The sequence below is a fragment of the Eulemur rufifrons genome, chromosome 30 (genome assembly GCF_041146395.1).
Source record: "Eulemur rufifrons isolate Redbay chromosome 30, OSU_ERuf_1, whole genome shotgun sequence".
NCBI classification, from domain to species: Eukaryota; Metazoa; Chordata; class Mammalia; order Primates; family Lemuridae; genus Eulemur; species Eulemur rufifrons.
This window is the reverse complement of record NC_091012.1, coordinates 36,228,145-36,247,972: the sequence shown is the minus strand read 5'-3', so window position 1 is coordinate 36,247,972 and position 19,828 is coordinate 36,228,145.

Here is a 19,828-nt window from a genome sequence, read left to right as displayed (position 1 = left end):
AAATGATTAGGACAAAAGGGATGAGAACTGGGCAACTAGGAGAGAGAAATCTGGAACTGAACCAATGAGAACCTTCATACCATGATTGGGCTAAATTGTTTACAGGAAACCCTATCAGAAGTAACCTATCTTTTGAGGTTTAGGTATTTATATATATCATCAGGAAGAAAACACCCTACATAAATCTATGAACCTAGCTAGGCGTGGTGACATGATATTAAAGAAATATTATTAAGAAATAATGATAATCACCAAGCACTGTGCTAAATGCTTTGGATAGGGATTATCTCTTATATTTTTCAGGCAGGATTTTATAAATATAAGAGTAAACATATCATATCATGATCCTGAGGTCACAAGCCCTTCTTAAGTCATACTGTAGATGCAAAGAAAGCCTCAAATGAGTACACAAAATAACTAAAATATAATTACATCGAAGATGTGTCAATGTTTGTAAAATATAGTAAGGTCTAGAAATGTGTTAGCTTCTTGCTACCAGGAAAGCTGATGACTAAATTGTGTTAGGAGAATTTTTTTTTGTTGGGGCTGAGGGTGGATGTTGGTGGGGAGATAGTGCAGGAAGGAAGAAGATTTTGTAAATTTGAGGCACATATAATATCTAAGCATGTCAGAAAGGATGAGATCATTCCATTTGGGGCAGCCCTGTTAACTGACCCTGGCACGGGGGCCTGAAAAGCAAACAGTGCTTGGTTTAGAAATCTCAGTGAACATAATACAGAGACACTTCTCAGTCAGGCTTTGGGTTGCTGGGACTGTGGAGTAAATGTGGGGTTCAGACTTAAAGGCCTTTGCTTCCCCAATGCTCAAGGGAGCTGGCGTTAGACTGTAATTGGAAGCAAGGATGGGATAGAAAGAGAAATTAGGGGAGATCAGTTTGAGTCAAATATGAAGTTTATATAGCTTGTGTATAGTTTATGCTTTAGGATTTTCTCAGACAGTCCAGCCTCAATTTACAAATTCCCAAATTATGAACATCATTTATACTTTCCCCTCTGATGCTACCACTTGTGAGTCACCTTTCCTTCCCATGCCATTCGGCACCCCTCTTCCTCATCGACCATCCATCCATCAGTGGCGTAGATGATTGGCCTCTATGCTCATTCCCTCTTTCTCTCTGTAGGAACAGTAGCAGCAATGGTCTCCTGGTTTTCCCTTCCTCCAAGTTTTTCCCCTTGGAGACAGCATCTCCTTAGTTTCAGCTCTTTCTCAATGTAGGTTCTAGGGAGTAAGGCTCCAAAGCAGCAGGGTGTGGTGGAAACAGCACTCAACTTTGACTCAGACTCTCTTGGGTTTGTGTCCTTGCTTCATCTCTCTGAGTTTTTGTTTCCTTATCCATAAAATGTGAATAGTAATACCTGCCTTGCCTACCTCAAAGGGTTTTTGAGAGCAGCAATATCAAACTGAGTTAATGGAGAAGAAAGGACTTTGTCAACTCTAAATGCATATTGCCCATATCCTAAGTAGAGACAGAAAAATACAGAGCCCAAGACAAAGACACAGTGAGACACCAAGAAACTAGGAGAAGGAGAGTAAACAAAATGGATTATGAAATTTTGCTTTGAGGATTGGGGCAATTTTTTTTTTTTTGTTTCTGAGTGAAAGCAATGTTCTTTTGTGAGCTGAAAACAATCCTGATCAAGGCTAGGTAAGAGCAGTGCTAGTGATGCATCCGTATCCATAAGCTTTGAAGTAAAATTAGACATTAAAAAAAAACCCAACAGTGCCCTCAATCTCTAAAGGCCTGGAAAATAACCTAAAGTCACCTTCGCTTCTCCTATCTACCTGCTTATTTTTCTTAATTAAATCTGATTTACCTCAAGCACCAGTCTTCAAGATAAACAAACACTACTTACGCAAGTAGGTAGTTCATTTTCTGGTATTAGAACATGACAGAGAACTGGTGCGTATGTATTAAAAAAGTATCTACGTATATCATTTTAAAATACACTTTTTGATGTTTAAATTAAAAAGTGGCTTCACAGGCACTTTTGTTTTTCAAAACTTAGTTTTCAAAACTTGCAAACATATGATATTTTGGCCATCGTATGGGTTAAATATAGGGTTTTGTGGGCTACTTCTTGGACCCTAGCCAGGGAGGCAGCAGGTCGATAATGGAGCATGAAATTAAGAGTCAGAACATGGGTTGGGCCATAGCTCTGCCATTTACTTGCTGTGTGACCTTCGTTTAAGGCTCAGTATTCTCTTCTATAAAATGGAGATGATGCCTACCTTTCTGGGTTGTGGTAATGACTAGAAATTATATATATTTAGTTCCTTATTTTTGTCATAACAAATTGCCTCCAACTTAGTGTCTTAAAGCAACACAAATTTATTATCTTACAATTCTGTAGAAGTCCAACCTGGACCTCACTGGGCTAAAATCAAGGTGTTGACATGGCTGTGTTCCCTTTTGGTGGCTCTAGGGAAGAATGTGCTTCCTTGCATTTTTCCAGCTTCTAAAGACTTGCTGCATTCCTTCGCTCCTTCCACCCTTTTCAAAGCCAACAATATTGCAACTCTTCCACCATTCTTCATAATCACATTTCCCTACTACTTCCTTCTGCCTTCTTCTTCCACTGTTAAGGACCCTTGTGATTATATTGGATCTACCTGGATAATCCAGGACAATCTCCCCATTCAAAATTCAGTTTATTAGCAACCTTAATTTCATCTGCAACCTAATTCCTCTTTTCCATGTAACCTAACATATTCACATGTAACCTAACATGTTCTGAGGATGAGGAGGTGGACATCTTTGCAGGGCCATTATTCTGTCCCCCATATACATATCCTAAACTTTGAAAAATTATTGAACAAATTTAAATTTGTAGAAAATTTCTAAAGATAATACAGAGTATTCTTATTACCCATTACCCATTTTCTCCTCGTTAGTATCTTACATTACCATGGTACATTTGTCACAACTAAAAAGCCAACACTGATATATTAGTATTAACTAAACTGCAGACCTTATTAGGATTTTGCCAATTTTTCTACTAACATCCTTTCTGTGTTCCAGGATCCAATCCAGGATACCACATTGCATTTAGAGAGCTATTACATTTAATAGCAATCATTATTTCTATGACAAAATACATTCCTAATTCCAAGAAACTGATTTAATTCAAGTTTTAAAATTTCCCATAGAGACAAAACAGACAGAACTTTAAATGTTCTTTAAGCACTCCTTTTTCCCCTTAAATATATTTATTAAGCACCTACTGTAATCCAGGTGTTCTTCTAGGTCCTGAGGATACAGAAGTGAATGAAACAAACAAAACCCCTTCCCTCAATTAGCTTATATTTTAGTGTATGTGTGTATGAGGGGGTAGGGTTGTATAGGGAAAAGACAGTAAACAAGACAAATAGGTGGAATATATAGTTTGTATCATGGTGATAAATGAAATAAAGAAAGATAAGGCAGTTAAATAAAATAAGGAAAAATAAAGCAGGGAAGTATACAGAGAATGCTGGGTATATGTAGAATAATTTAAAATAGTATGGTCATGGATGCAGAGCATGAAAGAGGTGAGGGAGTGAGCCATAGGGCTATCAAGGGGAAGATCACTCTAGGTAGAGACCACAACTGAGACAAAATCTCCAAGGATGTCTGATAAGTTGGAGAAAGAACAAAGAGGCCAGGGCTGCTGGAACAAAGTTAGTGAGGTCAGGGAGGTGATGAAAGGTGGTGCCCAATTATAAGCCATTGCAAGGACTTTGGTTTTGATTTTAAGGGAGATGGGAAGCTATTTGGAAAGTTTTGAGCAGAGGTGTGACATGTCCTGATTTTTCATTTTAACAAAATCAATTCTGGATGCTGTGTTCAAAATAAACTGTAATGGAGCAAGTGTTTCAGGGAAACCTGGTAGGAGGCTATTGCAATAATCTAGGCAACAGATGATGGTGATTTGGACCAGGGTGATAGCAGGGGAGGTTATGGGAAGGGGTTAGAGTCTAGTTATATTCTGGAGGAGAGTCAACAGAATTTCTGGATAAATTGGATGTGGAGTATGTGAGAAAGAAAGGAATCAAAAGTGATATCAAGGTTTTGGGCCTGAGCAAGCATAAGGGTGGAGATGCCATTTACTGACATGGTGGGTCTACAGGAGAAGCAGGTTTTAACAGTGGGCATGCCAAGAGGTGGGTCTTGTACATGTTTATCTTGAGATGTCCAATATATACCCCAGTGGAGCTCTGAAGTAGGCAGCTGAATACACAAATATGAAATTCAGGGAAGGGATCTGGGCTGGAGGTATAACTTGAGGAGTTGTCCGTGTGTAGATGGTATTTAAAGCCATGAGCCTGGACGAGATCACTAAGGAAATGAGTGTAGAAAAAGATTAAAGGACTAAGACATGAGCTGCAGGGAATCCTAATATATTGAAAGTCAAGGGAGTGAGGATGAAGCAGTAGTGGAAACTGAGAAGGAGGGGTCATTGAGGTGAAAGAGGTCCAGGAGAGAAGAGTCCTGGAGGCCAACTGAAGTAAATATTTCCAAGAGGAAGAAATGATATATGGTGTCAAATGCTGCTGATAAGTCAAGTACAATGAGGATTGAGAAGTGACTGTTGGCATCAGCAAGATGGAGATCACTGGTGACCTCGGCAAGTGCAGTTTCAGGAAAGTGGTGGAGGGGAAAGCCTGAATGGAATGAGTGTAAGAGAGAATTGGTGGAGAGAAATTTAAGATGATGAGTGTGGACAATACTTCTGCAGAGTTTTTCTGTAAAAACGAAGAGAGAAATGGATAGTAAAAGGAGGGCGAGAGATTAAAAGCATGTTTTAAGATGGGAGAAATAACATGTTTGCATACTGATAGGATTATCCAGTAAAGATGGGAAAATTGATGATGTAGGAGAGAGAAGAAAATTGCTGGAAGATTGCCCTGAAGTAGGTAAAATGGGATGGGGTTGAGTGCACAAGTGGCAAGTTGGCCTTAGCTACGGGCACAGACCATTTATCAAAGGGAACAGGAGGGAGGCAATGTGTGCACACAGATGGAGGTCAGCTGCTGGTGGGAGTATGGGCAACAACTTATCAGCTGATTGCTTCTATTTTCTGGAGAAATAAATAAGGTTATCCTTGTTTATTGAGGATGAGGGAGGAGCTGGGGGTTGAAGAAGAGTGAGAGAATAAATGAATTAGCAATAAAATGACTGAGTATAATTAAGTGCCCACTTGAAGATACCAGTCATGAATTTCAAGTGAGACCATTAGGCATGTGGTGTGTTTTCCTCAGGTGCATTTAGCTACACAGGTGCAGGTTCAGAGGAGGCAGAAAATGTGATTAAAAAAGAGGGGAGACTCTGCCAGATGGGTATAATGAAACAAGACAAGGGGAAAGGGAGTCATGGGTATATTCAAGAGAGAAATTTTAGCTATGGGCCATGGAATCAAAGGTGTATAATGAAGGAAGTGAAGATGATGAGGGATTAAGAAATAGTGGAAAGGCGATAAGCTCAATGAATCATAGGTCCTGACAGGATTGAAGGATTGCTGAAGACGGGGTATTAGAGGGAGTGAGTGGACAAATAAGAAGTGGTGTTGGGATAGTGGGATGCATAAAATTCAGATCATGGAGGGAGGTGCAGTTACTGGTAATGATCAGGTCTAGGGTATGGTCACAGGAGTGAGCAGCTGGAGTAGAAGGAGGGATGGGCAAGATCACTTGAGGAGAGGAGGTCAAGGAACTGAGAGTCCAGGGTGCAGGTAGGAGTCTCTGTGTGCATTACTAAAATGGCTAAGAACTAAGGCAGATGTAGTGCTGGAGAAAGTGAAAGTGTGCCAAGAGCTAAAGTGCTCAAGAAATCTGGGATTTGTGAATGACTGTAACAGGGATGGGGTAGTAAGTGGTCTGGTCTGATGGTGTGGTATCTATCATACTGAGGCGTTTTGGTAAAGGTAAGAAGAATGGTCTGGAAATGGCAGTGGAGAACAGAAGGCCACCTACCCCACTTCCAAATCTAGTAGTATGAGGGGGTTGGTAGAAAAAGAGAACAGCCACCACGTTAGAAGAAAACATGGGAAGAATGTTGTTCTCAAGGGAGGGCTGAGTTTCAGTTAGAGCAAGAAAAGGAAGGAAATTTTCAGAGAATAGACCAAGATTATAGGACAAACAGCTCAGGGAAAGAGGAGTGGACATTGATATAAAAATATGTGGTCCTTTGGGTGGTGGCATCAGAATGTTACCTCTGTGTGCCCTAGGCTATGTTTCATAGCATACAGTTTTCTTAAAGACTTGAGAAAGGAGAGCTGCAGAGTAAGACATAGTCAGTGTGTCTCTAGCAGTGGCCATGAGAGAGGGGTCCCTGATTAGTCAACAGAAGTCCTGGGATCTGCTAGGAAGGTCTGTAACTGCAGCAGAAAAGTAGAACTCATTAGATTGCCATAGCTTGGTGACTATCCTTTGAAGCCATATAACAACTCTTGTCCTGATTTCCATACTCTTCAAACAACATTTGGACTTTAATTTGGCTTTCCAAGTTATCTTTTCTTTTGGCAGAGAATGTGCTGGCTGGCTGGCAGCTCCATTTCTCAGTGTAAATCAATCAACTGGCTTCCCATTTAATCAGTTAGTCTCCTGTAAATTTGGTTAGCATGAGTCAGTCCCCTGAAGCCTGATCACCTCTGTGTGAATGCCATAAAAATCAACTTTCTGAATTTGTTAAGCTGAGGACCAGACACTGGCACTCATCATGACCCCAGTAATGTGGCCCAGCCTGAAGCAACTGTGTCTGCTTTCCCCACAGATTTACCTTAATTCTATTCTACTAAGAATGTGCCAAAAAGAGAGGGAGGCTCAACCCTTTACAAATGGCCTGTAGTTTACTTATTTTTTATTTTATTTATTTATTTATTTTGAGACAGTCTTACTCTGACGCCTGGGCTAGAGTGCTGTGGCGTCAGCCTAGCTCACAGCAACCTCAAATTTCTGGGCTCAAGCAATCCTCCTGCCTTGGCCTTCCAAGTAGTTGGGACTACAGGCCTGCACCACCACACATGGCTAATTTTTCCTATTTTTAGTAGAGAAGTGGTCTCCCACTTGCTCAGGCTGGCCTTGAACTCTGACCTCAAGAGATCCTCCTCCTGCCTCAGCCTCCCAGAGTGCTAGGATTACAAGTGTGAGCCACCGTGCCCGGCCTGGCCTGTAGTTTAGATGACAAAAGCCTGTTGGCATCAGATTATTTATTTTTATGCAAATATGACATGAGGTGCAAAGGAACAATGTGTTTTGGCAAATATTTTGGTGAAGTTCACACACCTTCTCATTTCCTCAAAAACACTTGCTAGGGCAGCAATATATGTTGACTGGCCTTATTTCAGAAAAGTAAAGCCTAGGAGGCTAAGAGAATTAATGCAGTGATGGATTAGAATTCTCAGTTCACAAATGCCTGGACCCATGTTCTGAAGAGACCATGAGTTCTCACAACATGAAAAATAGCTAAATCCCACCAAATGTTAGAATCTGCACGAATGGCTATTTGAATGCTTTTGGACTTTGAAATCCACAGTCCTGTGATTAGGACATATTGCTTTCCTCCCTTATAAAGGGACTGCCTTAATTCATTGTCTGAGGTATCAAAATACAAAAAGTTGATAGATCTAGCCATCTCAGTTTCTTATAGTAATAAGGAAAGATGGTTATCTCAATCTCTTTCTCTTAACCCACCTCTGTGTGTGTGTGTGTGTGTGTGTGTGTGTCTGTAGCCAACATTGTTATTGGGTTAAAGAATGAAATTCTGAGGAAAAATAGAAGCAAAGTAAAGCAATAATGCTGGGGCCAACATGATGCTGAGCAGAAAGGAGATAACAGAAAGGAACACTTATGCTTCTTCCCCAAATGTCCACCACTTAGTGATGAAATTCAGGTGAAAGAAGAAAAGAGCTATAAAAGCTACTGGGTTTGCGCAAAATAGGCATTAAAGATAATAGCTTGAAACTAGGTCATCAAACTATGGCCTGCAGGACGAATTTAGCTCACCACTAGATTTTGAATGGCCAAAAAGCTGGAATGATTTTGACATTTTTAAATGGTAGAAACAAATAAAAGGAAGAATAATATTTTATGGCACTTGAAAGTTACATGAAATTCAAATATTAGTGTCCAGATATAAAGTTTTATTGGAACATAGCTACATCCATCCATCCATAGCTACATCCATTACTTATTGCCTATGGCTGCTTTCATACCACAACAGCAGATTAATTGCAACAGAGCCATATGGCCCACAAAACCATTAATATTTAATATCTGGTCCTTTACAGAAAAAAAATTACCAATTCCTCAGCTAGAACAATGAATTGATATTCAGTTTTTATTAAATGGTAACTGTTTATCAGCTCATACGCTTAAGCCCAAAACTTAAAGTGATTTGGGGAAGAATAAATGGATATTTAAATATCTTTTCTTCTAATTTATTCCTCAATAAAAATATTTACCAGTGAATTTAACCACAAGTATTTACTCAGAAATTCCTATTGTCTCTATCCGCAAAGAAGTCACAGAGGTGGAGCACCAGATAGTAATTTGGATGTCAAAATCCAGAATTCAAAATATGATTTAGTTCTACTTTTTGTTCTATCCATTAATGTGATTATTAAAAATCTATCTGGAGCATGAGGAAGAGTAATAGCCTGTTACAATATTGAATCCACAATCAGAGAATAGGAAAGTGTTTTTGGATATTAAAAATCTGACTGCCAAAATTAAAAATTGAGCAGAATGGCTAAATGATAAAATGGGTGTGGTTAAAGAAGAAGTAGTTATTGGAAAATCAGGTAGAGGAAATCTCCCAAAATATAAAACCAAAAGACAAAAAGATAAAAAGTATCAGATGAGTGCGATGCGCACTGCCTGGGGAATGGACACGCTTGAAGTTCTGACTGGGGGGGATGGGGTGGGGGAAGGGGATGGGTGCATACCTACATGATGAGTGCGATGTGCACTGTCTAGGGAATGGACACAATTGAAGCTCAGACTCGGGGGGATGGGGAGGCATGGGCAATATATATAACCTGAACTTTTGTACCCCCATAATGAGCTGAAAAAAAAAATAATAATCACATACAGCTGGGCATGGTGGCTCATGCCTGTAATCCTAGCACTCTGGGAGGCCAAGGTGGGAGGATCGCTCGAGGTCAGGAGTTTGAGACCAGCCTGAACAAGAGCGAGACTCCATCTTTACTAAAAATAGAAAGAAATTATCTGGGCAACTAAAATATATATAGAAAAAATTAGCCGGGCATGGTGGCGTGTGCCTGTAGTCCAAGCTACTCGGGAGGCTGAGGCAGGAGGATTGCTTGAGCACAGGAGTTTGAGGTTGCTGTGAGCTAGGCTGACGCCACGGCACTCTAGCCCAGGCAACAGAGTGAGACTCTGTCTCCAAAAAAACCCCAAAATAATCACATGGTGCTTCTTTCTTGAAGCTTCACCACTACATGTGGCAAATTTTATTATTATGTATTCAAGTCATTTTCTATTAATACAAATATATTTTTCAATCCAGGTTTTAATGAATCCAATATTGGAAAACCCCACCTGTCTTTAGATTTCACTTCTGAGGTTAATGAGTGTTTTTATTTAAAGGTAACTTACAGCTTTGTAGCCCCAACATATAAATTTGGAAAGCAATGCAGAAATGTTGACAGTTATTGTTCTTGGCTTATATTCAGAAATGTATGGTTGAGGTAGAACATTGTTCTAAAACAACTAAATATGTATGTATTTATAAATAAAGGAAAATTTATACAGTGAAAAAAAAAGTATCAGAGAAAAAAATGAGGAGGATAAACGTAGCTCCATAAAGTTTTCAGTGCTCAGGCTCCTTTTATCTTTCTGTTGCCACCATTCTCAAGGTATGACTTCTATTCACAGTTTACCTCATAACCCAAGGTAGCTGCTGGGGCCCCAGCCATCTTGTCTATGTTTCAAGTAGCCAAATGAAGGAAATGGGTGGAAAAGTAAAATGGACACCTTTCCCAGCTCTCTTTAAGGAGGCTTCCTAGAAGTCATGCATAGTTTTTTTTTTAATTTCATTGACCAGAACTTGATCATGTGGCCACACTTGCATAAAGACTGAAAATGTTGTATTTATTCAAGACAGTAGTATACTCTGCTAAAAACTGAAGTTTAGTTCCTGAGGGAAAAGAAAAAATTGGATGTGGGATAGGCAATTAGCAGTCTCTTCAATAAATCTTGTTCTAAGGCAAACTGACATTTAAGCATGAGGGCAAATACAAATAAGTTTTATTATTCACAGAACCTCTCTGAAATACTTAAGGGTATACTAAAAGTAGAAAGTAATACAATAAAGAGAAAGGCATGGCATACAAGAAATGAGTAGTGTGATGGCAAATGTTTAACAGCTGACTTAGGGGGGAAAAGCCCTGATTTGTATTACTGAAATCATTCCTACCATGGTTAATATCAAGCTACCAACATGATATCACTAAATGCAGAGTTAGAAAGAGATGCTAACAGTTGGCTTTTTTTGAGCCAGTGTGAGCTGGCTCCAGCACACTACTGCAGGAAACAATGACAGACAATAAAAATGAAAGGTAAAAACTTCAGTTAGGTGTATATAATTGCTAATGCCTAAGGCAAACAGCAATTGATAATAATCCAGAATTAAAATAACAGCTGATAACCTTTAGAGAGGAGAGGAGGGGACAGGGAGGCAAGAAGGGTTATTGATAGCATGCTAAAGATCTTATCTTGTTTGAAGAAGAGAGACAGAGGTTTATTAATTCTAGGCTTTTAAAGAATAATGTAGGCCAGGCGCGGTGGCTCACGCCTGTAATCCTAGCACTCTGGGAGGCCGAGGCAGGTGGATCGCTTGAGGTCAGGAGTTCGAGACCAGCCTGAGCAAGAGTGAGACCCCCGTCTCTACTAAAAATAGAAAGAAATTATCTGGCCAACTAAAAATATATAGAGAAAAAATTAGCCGGGCATGGTGACACATGCCTGTAGTCCCAGCTACTCGGGAGGCTGAGGCAGTAAGATCACTTGAGCCCAGGAGTTTGAGGTTGCTGTGAGCTAGGCTGATGCCACAGCACTCACTCTAGCCTGGGGAACAGAGTGAGACTCTTTATCAAAAAAAAAAAAAAAAAAAAAGAATAATGTAAGGTTAAATAGTTAAGATTTTAAGGTGACTACTAGAAAAACATAAATAGGATGCCTAACTTCCAAACCAAGAGGAAAAAAAAAAATGGAACAAAGAAAATCAATCAATGCAACTGTGGTAGACATTCATCATTCTTTTTGGATGCCCATCGGAAATTACCTCCCCTAAAGAGTCTGAACCTTTCCAATGTAGAAGCCAGAAACTTGCTTTTCCAGCCTCTCTTGCAGCTAGGGTACAGGCATGTGCCCTAGATTCAATCAGATGCACCCATATACCACTTTGAATTAGAAGAAGAAAAAGGCATCGTGCAGACCTGCTAGCAAGTGTAGTGGTACATGCATTCAGTTTGCCAAAGGGAGCAATAGTAGATGTTGCATATCCAGCACTCAGCAGCAGCAGAAGGGTCTCTATTGGAGTTCAGCGATGTCATTCAAATGTCATTACTGACTGTGTAGACTCCGAGCTTGTTTCTCTTATCTTCCCAGAGATTATGTGATCTATCTGAAATACTTAAATAATTTCATTTGTTGTTGCTGTTTTAAACTAACTAAAATGAGCTTTTCTTTTTTGCAACCAAAAGTTGTGACCAATACAGCAACCAAAAGGCTAAAAAGGAGAAGAAAAAAAGAAATGCAAGGAATGATAAAAAGGAACATAAGATGGGAGGGATAAGTCCAAACATATCAATAATTCCAATAAATGTGAGCCAATTAAATTCCACTAATATTTTCAGATTGTGTTAAAATATTAGCATATGCAGTTTATAAATGACACACACCTAAATGAAATGATAAAGAAAGTTTGATGATTAAGACTTGGGAAAAATATAAGATAAATTCTATTTGGAAATGAAAGATAATAAAGGAACTACATAGTGAAATCTTTGGTGGGTGGCTAAAACAGTACAGAAGAAAATTAAAGCTGTAAGTGCTTATTAAAAAATCCTGGAAATTAACAGAATAAGTATCCAACTCAAGATGCTAGGAGAATAATGGTAAAATATACTCAAGGAGTGTAGATGGAAAGAATTAATAATGTAAGTATTAGTAAAATGGAAAATAAGCAAAAGTTGACCTGACCAATAAAACCAAAGGCTAATTCTTTTAAAAAAGAGTAACAAAATAAAAATTAAGAAAGCTTTGGCAAATCTAATTAAGAAAAAAAAGAGATTCAAATAAGCAATCTTTGGAAGAAGGAAGACAGTAGGTATGGAAATGTTAAAACATTTTTAGAGACCTGAGTATACCTTTTTGTATAGTTTTGACTTTGGAAATCATGTTAATATTTTCCATACTTAAAAAGTGAAATCAAATCAATAAGGTTGAGAAAATCCCTAAAACTGAATAAAAATGGAGACAGATGGACCTAGTTATATATCAAATTAATAACATACCCAACTCAGAAAAAAAAAACTAATCCAGGTAACTTTTAGACCTACACTCTCAATATAAAGATAAAAAGAACTGTAAACAAATTTTTAACTTTTCTTAGTAGATTTGTTGGTGGTGGTAGTGTCAGTATAGCAATTCTGAAACTGCGTTGTGTGTGTTTGTAGGATTGAGCAGGCGAGTGATTATATTACTGTTGTTGAGAGCCAGGGTTCTCACTGTGGGAGAAGGATGGTACGTCATTGCAATGGGAGAAGGGGAAGAAATCTCTGATGTTGGATTGGAATTAGAGGTATCAGTATGAACTCATCACTGACTCTGTTCACTGCAAGGGAGTAGAAGTATTATAGTAATATTCCAGTAGCAATAAGCACAGCTAGTGCCAAGATCTTTTCTTTTCTTTTTTAATTCTTAAAGAAAAGAGGTTTATTCGACTCATAGTTCTGGAAGCTGGGAAGTTCACAAGCATGGTGCTGGCATCTTGTGAGGGTCCTCTTGCTCTGTCTTAACATGGCAGAGGGTATTACATGGTGAGAGGGCAAGAACATGCATGTCCAAGATCTTATTTTCTAAATACCATTCTCCAATAAAAGGCACCAGAGCCTTTGGGGAAATAGCTAGTTCTAGGGTTAGGGCAAAGGAAGTATAAGATACATTGGGAACACCTTGCTGCACCAAAAAGTAAGGCAGTGATCAAAACACTGATGGGACATGTCAAAAGAACATAGGAGCCAGCTTGAAGGGTTTCTACACCAAATCGGGGACAATTTTACCATCAAGATGAAATCACAAAAGAAATACATTTAACACATCACATAAAATAGAATCCTCAAGTCCAAATTGACACTAAAAACTAAAATCAGAAAAAAATAGTTTATCAATACATTAAAAAAGCCATGAGAAGTAAAAACTCTTCTTTACAACATAATGTCCACTAATAAATGTAGTGGGATTAATATAGTAACAGTTGATTTAGACGAGATGCCAAAACCATTGGGTGCAAGTTTGTTGAAAAGAATCAAAGTTATTTCCCCACAGATTACTTATTACAAATTACAAAGGGGAAAAAAGGTATATTTATGGTGAAGAAACCTGGTGGACACCACCTTAACCAAGTGATTAAGGTGAACATCTACAAAAATTGGGACAAACTGCCATCATGTACCTTGTATTGATTCTGTGCTATTCCTGCCCCAAGTGCAGAACCTGAATACAATCATAAGGATACATCAGATAAAGCCAAACCGATGGCCATTCTACAATAGAACTGATTTGTCCTTTTCAAAAAATGGCAACATGATGAAAAATACAGGCTGAGGAACTGTTCCTGGAGGTTAAAGAGACAGAACAGCTAAATTCAATGCACGATCCTAGATGGGAGCCTGGATTTGGAAAAGAAAAAAAATGGTATAAAGGACTTAATTGGAATAATTGCTGAAATTTGAATTTGGCATGTACATTAGGTAATAGCATTTTATTGATGTTAAAGGTTCTGAATTTGATCATTTTATTGTGGCTATGTGAGAAAAATCCTTATTTTTAGTAGACATATGCTGAGGTATTTGGTGGGGAGGGTCATGGATAACTGTGACTCACTCTTACATGGTTCAGGAAAAACATAGCGTATGTATATATTTATGAAGAAATAAAGCAAATAGGAAAAATGTTACAAAATTATTTTTTCAAGACTGCTGTTTACCACTTGATGCCTATAAATCTGACAATCTATGGACAAGTTTCTAGAAAAGTATATTACCAAAGTTTACTCCAGGAATGCTTTAAAATTTGAATAGATCTATTACCATAGCAGAAATTTAGAAAACACATAATTCCTTTCTTATATAAACTGTTGCAGAGCATAGAGAATAAGAAGAGACATAAATTCAGGTCTCATCTCAATGTAAAGAACCTACAGAGGTGTCTACTTTACGTGCAATAAATAGACAGCTCAGTGCAGTAGACTGGGAGTCAGTGGACCAAGTTGTGGTGCTAACTCTGCCTCTCAGTGCAGTGGGGATTTGAGCAAGTCATGAAGCTTCTCTGAGTTTCCATTTCATCCTGTGAAATGCTATACCCTAAAAATGGGGCTAGTGATGTTTGCTTTTCCTATCTCACAGATCTGGAGTCAGAATCAAATAAGCTAACACTGCAGGAAATGAAAAACCCTGGACACATATAAGAAACACTAGTTGAGAATTCAGGGAAGTCCATGTACATCTTAGAATTTGACCTGTATTTGTAATTCCTCTTCAATAAATGTCTTCTGTTAAAAATAGTGACATTTTGTCTAGTTTGTGAATTTGAAAAAGGCCAATGGTGGAATTTCCTAAATTTTTGTGTATTTGACATTCACCCTGCCTTGGAACAGTTTATATAACCAAGGAATTGGCTCTTACTTAAGGGGGTTGGTGACTCATATGGATGTATAAGTATATAATTACTCCTTATCTTTAGTGAGAATTCCAAAAAGCTCTCGTGACTCTCCTGGACCAGGACAGGGGCCCCTCCCCATAGAATTTTGTACTTATTTGTCTCATTACTTGTCTCCTCCCTGCTGGACATAAGCTGGAAGAGGGCAGCGACAAGATCTGCCTTTTTCATCATTGTCGCCTCAGTGCTTACATAGCAGGCACTCAATATATATTGTTTGAAAAGCAGCTCTTATTGAAGAAAGGTAAATGAATAAAAATCTCTGCTGAAAGGAGAGTTATCTTTTTCAAGAAATATTTTTGAGTACGTATGATGTGCGGTGCCCTTTGCCGAACAACGTGGGGGCTATAGAGATCATCTGATCTTCCAGTTCCTGACAGACTCTCCAGCTCCCAGCCTGAGTTGTTTTTTCCTCTGGATGCTGGGAAGTGACTGTTTGCAGAGTCACTCTGCCACCTTTCGGCTATACCTGGGAATTACAGCTTCTCTGGCATTTCCCTCACCCTGAGAGGATGTGAAACTCAACTTGCTCTAGGGCAACCCTAGGGCAGCAGCATCATTTGTTCATCCATTCCGAGAACACTCATGCCGGGTATGTGCCAGGATTTAGAGATAGCTCTTTCCCTCAAGGAGTTTACAGTCTGGTTTAGGGGAGAGAGGATAACAAACATGGATTTACACAAATAATTTACTACAAATGTGTCCAGTGCTCTGGAGGAGAAATACAAGGTGCTATGTGAGTGTCCCATGTCCTTTTACTCCATCGTCTTCCTGGAGTAAAAGCTGGCATTGTTGCCCTCTGATGCCCCACCCTAAGCTCATGAAATGGGAGTACAACACATTTTGCCACACTAAACGAAAGAGCAGGAAAATAAATGCTTGGGCTTTAATGGGAGCCCAGAACCATGATCAGAGTGGCTGTGACAATGCTTGTGGCTTGATTTGTCTAAACCCGGATTGCTATTCAAACTAATCCACTCAAGGTGACTCATTGCCAAACAATTAAACAGTCTTATCTTTCCTTAGTAGTAACAATAGCTGACATTTATTCAGAGCTGACTTTGTGCCAGGCACTGTTAAGCATTTTAAAAGGTGAAAGATTTATATGATCTGGAGAGAAACCAGAGTATATGTTAGGCATTTTAAATGCAGCCACTAGAGTAACCTTCATAACAACCCTATGACGTAGGTATTATTAGTGTCCCTGTAATGACAGTAATGCTGAGAAGCACAGGGTCTGGAATAGGATTGCCCCCCTTTGAACCTGATGGTGCCAACTACCAGCTGTGTGACTCCAGGCAATTTACTTAAGTTCTCTGTGCCTCCATTTTCTCATCTATAATCTACTCTACAGGGTTGATGTGAAGAATGAACAGTACCTGGCACATAGTGGGGGCTCAATAGGTGTAAAATGATATCTTTTTACAGCATTTGGGCTTCAGCATCTTGCCCAACCTTCTATGGCTACTGAGTGGCACAGATGATGAAAAGCCAGGCAGGCTGACTCCTGAGCATGGCCTATGTGTGTGTCCACTGTGCCATTCTGAATACCCTGTTCCTGGGCACCTTCTGTTTCTCTGGCAACGGAAGTCTCAATTGACTCTGCACAGTAATATTCTGAAATTATTTTGGTGAGCCTTGGTCTTGGCTGAACATTGGCAAAAGTAGCTTTTCAATAGGCACTTTCTATTTCATTCCCCAGGAGGAGATCATAGAGGTACATTGTGGAAATAATCTCTCCTTTTGATATTGACGGAAGCACTGGAACAGGGCAGCTTTCAACAACATTATTGCTTGCATGCGCTGTCTTTGGGAACATGATGTAATCACTGTGCAAGGAACAAGAGCTTTAAAGCCAACCAGAACAGGATCTAAATCCCAGCTCTACTATTTGACCTTAGATTAGGCTTTCCTTTCATCTGATCCTCAGTTTCCCCATTTTGGAAATAAAAGGGATAATACCTCATAGAGTTAGTAAAAAAGTAAAAGAGATTTTATACATATATGTATATGTATATGCATAACATATACACATATATGTATGTTATGTATATATGTGGGTATGTGTGTACATATGTGTATAATACATCTCAAAGGACTTGGCACAGTACCTGAGTTGAGACTTAACAAATGCCAACTCTCTCCCCCATCATGAGGTTAGTTGTTGTGGTTACCAAAAAATGAAGGGGCTGGGGAAAATCCAAATGGTAGGCAAGCATAGAAAGCCAACATATGGGAAGAACAGAGGGGAAGGTGAAGAAAGGCGGAGGGGAGATGCAACTAATTTCATTCTGGGCTCGAGCCCAAACTCCAAAGTGAGGAATGTCTTCTTAGCAAAGAGTCAACCCTGATCTGTGATTGCTGGGGCCCCCAGTCCTGCACTAACAGCACCATCTGGGATAAACGTGCTGATTTAGAGCTGTAGCCGCAGCCGCTGCTGCTGCCCCTCTGAGAGAAAAGTTAATGGCAGGGTTAAAGGAAAAGGCAGGTGGCATGTGTCTCTCCAGCCCACTCCTCCTCTTGCCTTAATGATGCCAACTCCAAAGGCTCTCTGTTTCTGGACCCGAGGACCCTTTACCTTGAAAGCCAAATCGAGGTAGACTGATAGCTTTTCAGATGCTTTTTTGTTCACTGAGTTCTACCGAAAAATATCAGGGTGGGGCTGATTCTGGACAAACCCTGCACTTCTCTCTGAGCCGTGCTTCTGCTGTTTAAGGCCTGATTAGGGCCCTTGACCAAGACCTCTGAGTGCATTAGGAAGAGACTGGGTTTACAGCAAACTGAGTTGGAGAAAAACTCCCAACTCATCCTAGAGGTTGAGGACTCAAGTTGCCCAATTTGGGTTGCCACAAATGGGTGTTCAAACAAGATAGAAGTTACCAGAGAGCTGGTACTATATCAGATGCAGAGCTGGGAGCCAAGACAGCCAGCTTTTAAGATGTCTCAGAGGTGGGGGTTCTGCAATATTTGTTTTTTGAGGTTTGCTGGAGGCTTCAGTTGTTACAGAAATGGCAGAGGCTCCTATTTGAAGCTTCTAGGGAGAGCTTAGTAAGCTCTCCCTACCAAGCCACTCTTCTCAGCAGGAAGCCAATGATATGGTAGGAACATTTGTTGTGACTCTTCTATGCAAACTGCACAGTCACAGAAACGTGGTTTAGTGGCTTTCAAAATAGCTACCTGCACACCCACCAGTGGAGGATGTGAGAAGTTCTCTGAAATGAGCTCGATGTTGGCAATCAAGCATTTGTTGAAAACATTCTTTGTGCTGAACATTCTGTTAGGCATTGTGAAGCATCCAGAAGAAGCAATAACCTGGCTCCTCCATCCCATCACCAAGCCAGCCTGCAAAGCCAAGAAACTGACTTGTGTGAAACAATCTATGAACAGGGGAATAAACAACTGAGGAGCCCAATGGCATTCAGAGATGGTGGGTGCTGAGAGATCTGTAGGGTTGGCTAAGTTGCAAGACATGACACAATGAGAAGACCACCTAACTGCAGCACAAGATCCGGATTGGGGCAGATGAGGGTGGGGTAGGTAGTGTGGAGATGGCCAGGTAGGCCTTGTAGTTGGGGCTGAGGAGTCTGGACAACAGGGAACAGGATAGATAGTGAAAAGGTTGTTTTAGGAAGAATTGGTCCTGTCTTTCCCTCTGACATCATCTTGTACCATGCTCCTGGTGTTAAGGTAAATAATGCTAGCTGCTGCAGCGATCACTCCCAAATTCTCAATTGCTCACTCCACTCCATGTGCTCAGGGACCAGATGCCTTCCATCTTGTGGCTCTGAAATCTTCAAGGGGCTTGGAATTATCTGTTGATTGTTTTGTAGCCAGCAAGTAGGTGAAGGAAGAGAGAGAATCACACATTGGAGGGTTTTAGAGGTCAGTCCCAGAAGTTGCGTATTTCACCTCTGCTCACATTCCATTGGCCATAACTCAGCCATGTGGCCAGATGTAATGGCAAGGAAGGCTGGGAAATGGAGTCTGGCTGCATGCCCAGTAAGAGGAGGACACAGGTAGTGGTGAGCACTCACAGTCTCTGCCACATGCCCCTATGACCACTATGATTCAGTCTCACTGATCTTCTGACAGTTCTTTCAACATGCCAAGGTCCTTTCCCCCTCGGGGTCTTTGCAATTGCTGTGCCTGTGCTTTTTATAAAGAGCACCCCCTGACTGGCTGATGAAAAGTCGGCACCTCAGAAAGGCTTTCCCTGATCACTCAAAGATGAGTCTCACTCTATCACATTTTTACTCCTGTATCTTCTTCACAGCACTGCTAAAGCAGGGACAATTCTGCTTGCAATTACTTTATTTATTGTCTGTTTCCTCCTGCTTGAGTGTAGCTCCAGGAAATCATGGACCTTGTGCACCTTATTCACTACATATGTTCAGCATCCAGGACAGGGCCTGGCTCATGAGAGTTGATTAAAAAATAATCAGTTAAAGGAATGGAAAAAAAGAAAAAAGTGGCCCAGCAGCAGAATGTAGTTGAGAGAGGGCACAGTAAGGCTGGAGGCAGGTAAGATGGCATGCTAGTCAGTTGCAGTGATAATAGTTAACAATTATACAGCATTTACTATGAAACATATATGGTTCTAAGCACTTTATGTTATGTACATTGTCTTATTTAATCCTCACAACAACTCTACAAAGCTGACATGATTATTATACCCATTTTACAAGTAAAAAAATTAGGGCACAAAGAAGTTAAACAACTTGTCCAAAGCTTACACAGCTACTAAGTGGTACAGGTGAAATTTAAGCCCAGGGATGTCTGGCTTATGGTGCATGCTCTTAAGCTGGTACCCTGAACTCCATTTTACCTTGGGGAGGGGCGCTAGTAGGAGCCTGGTTTAGGGTAGAGG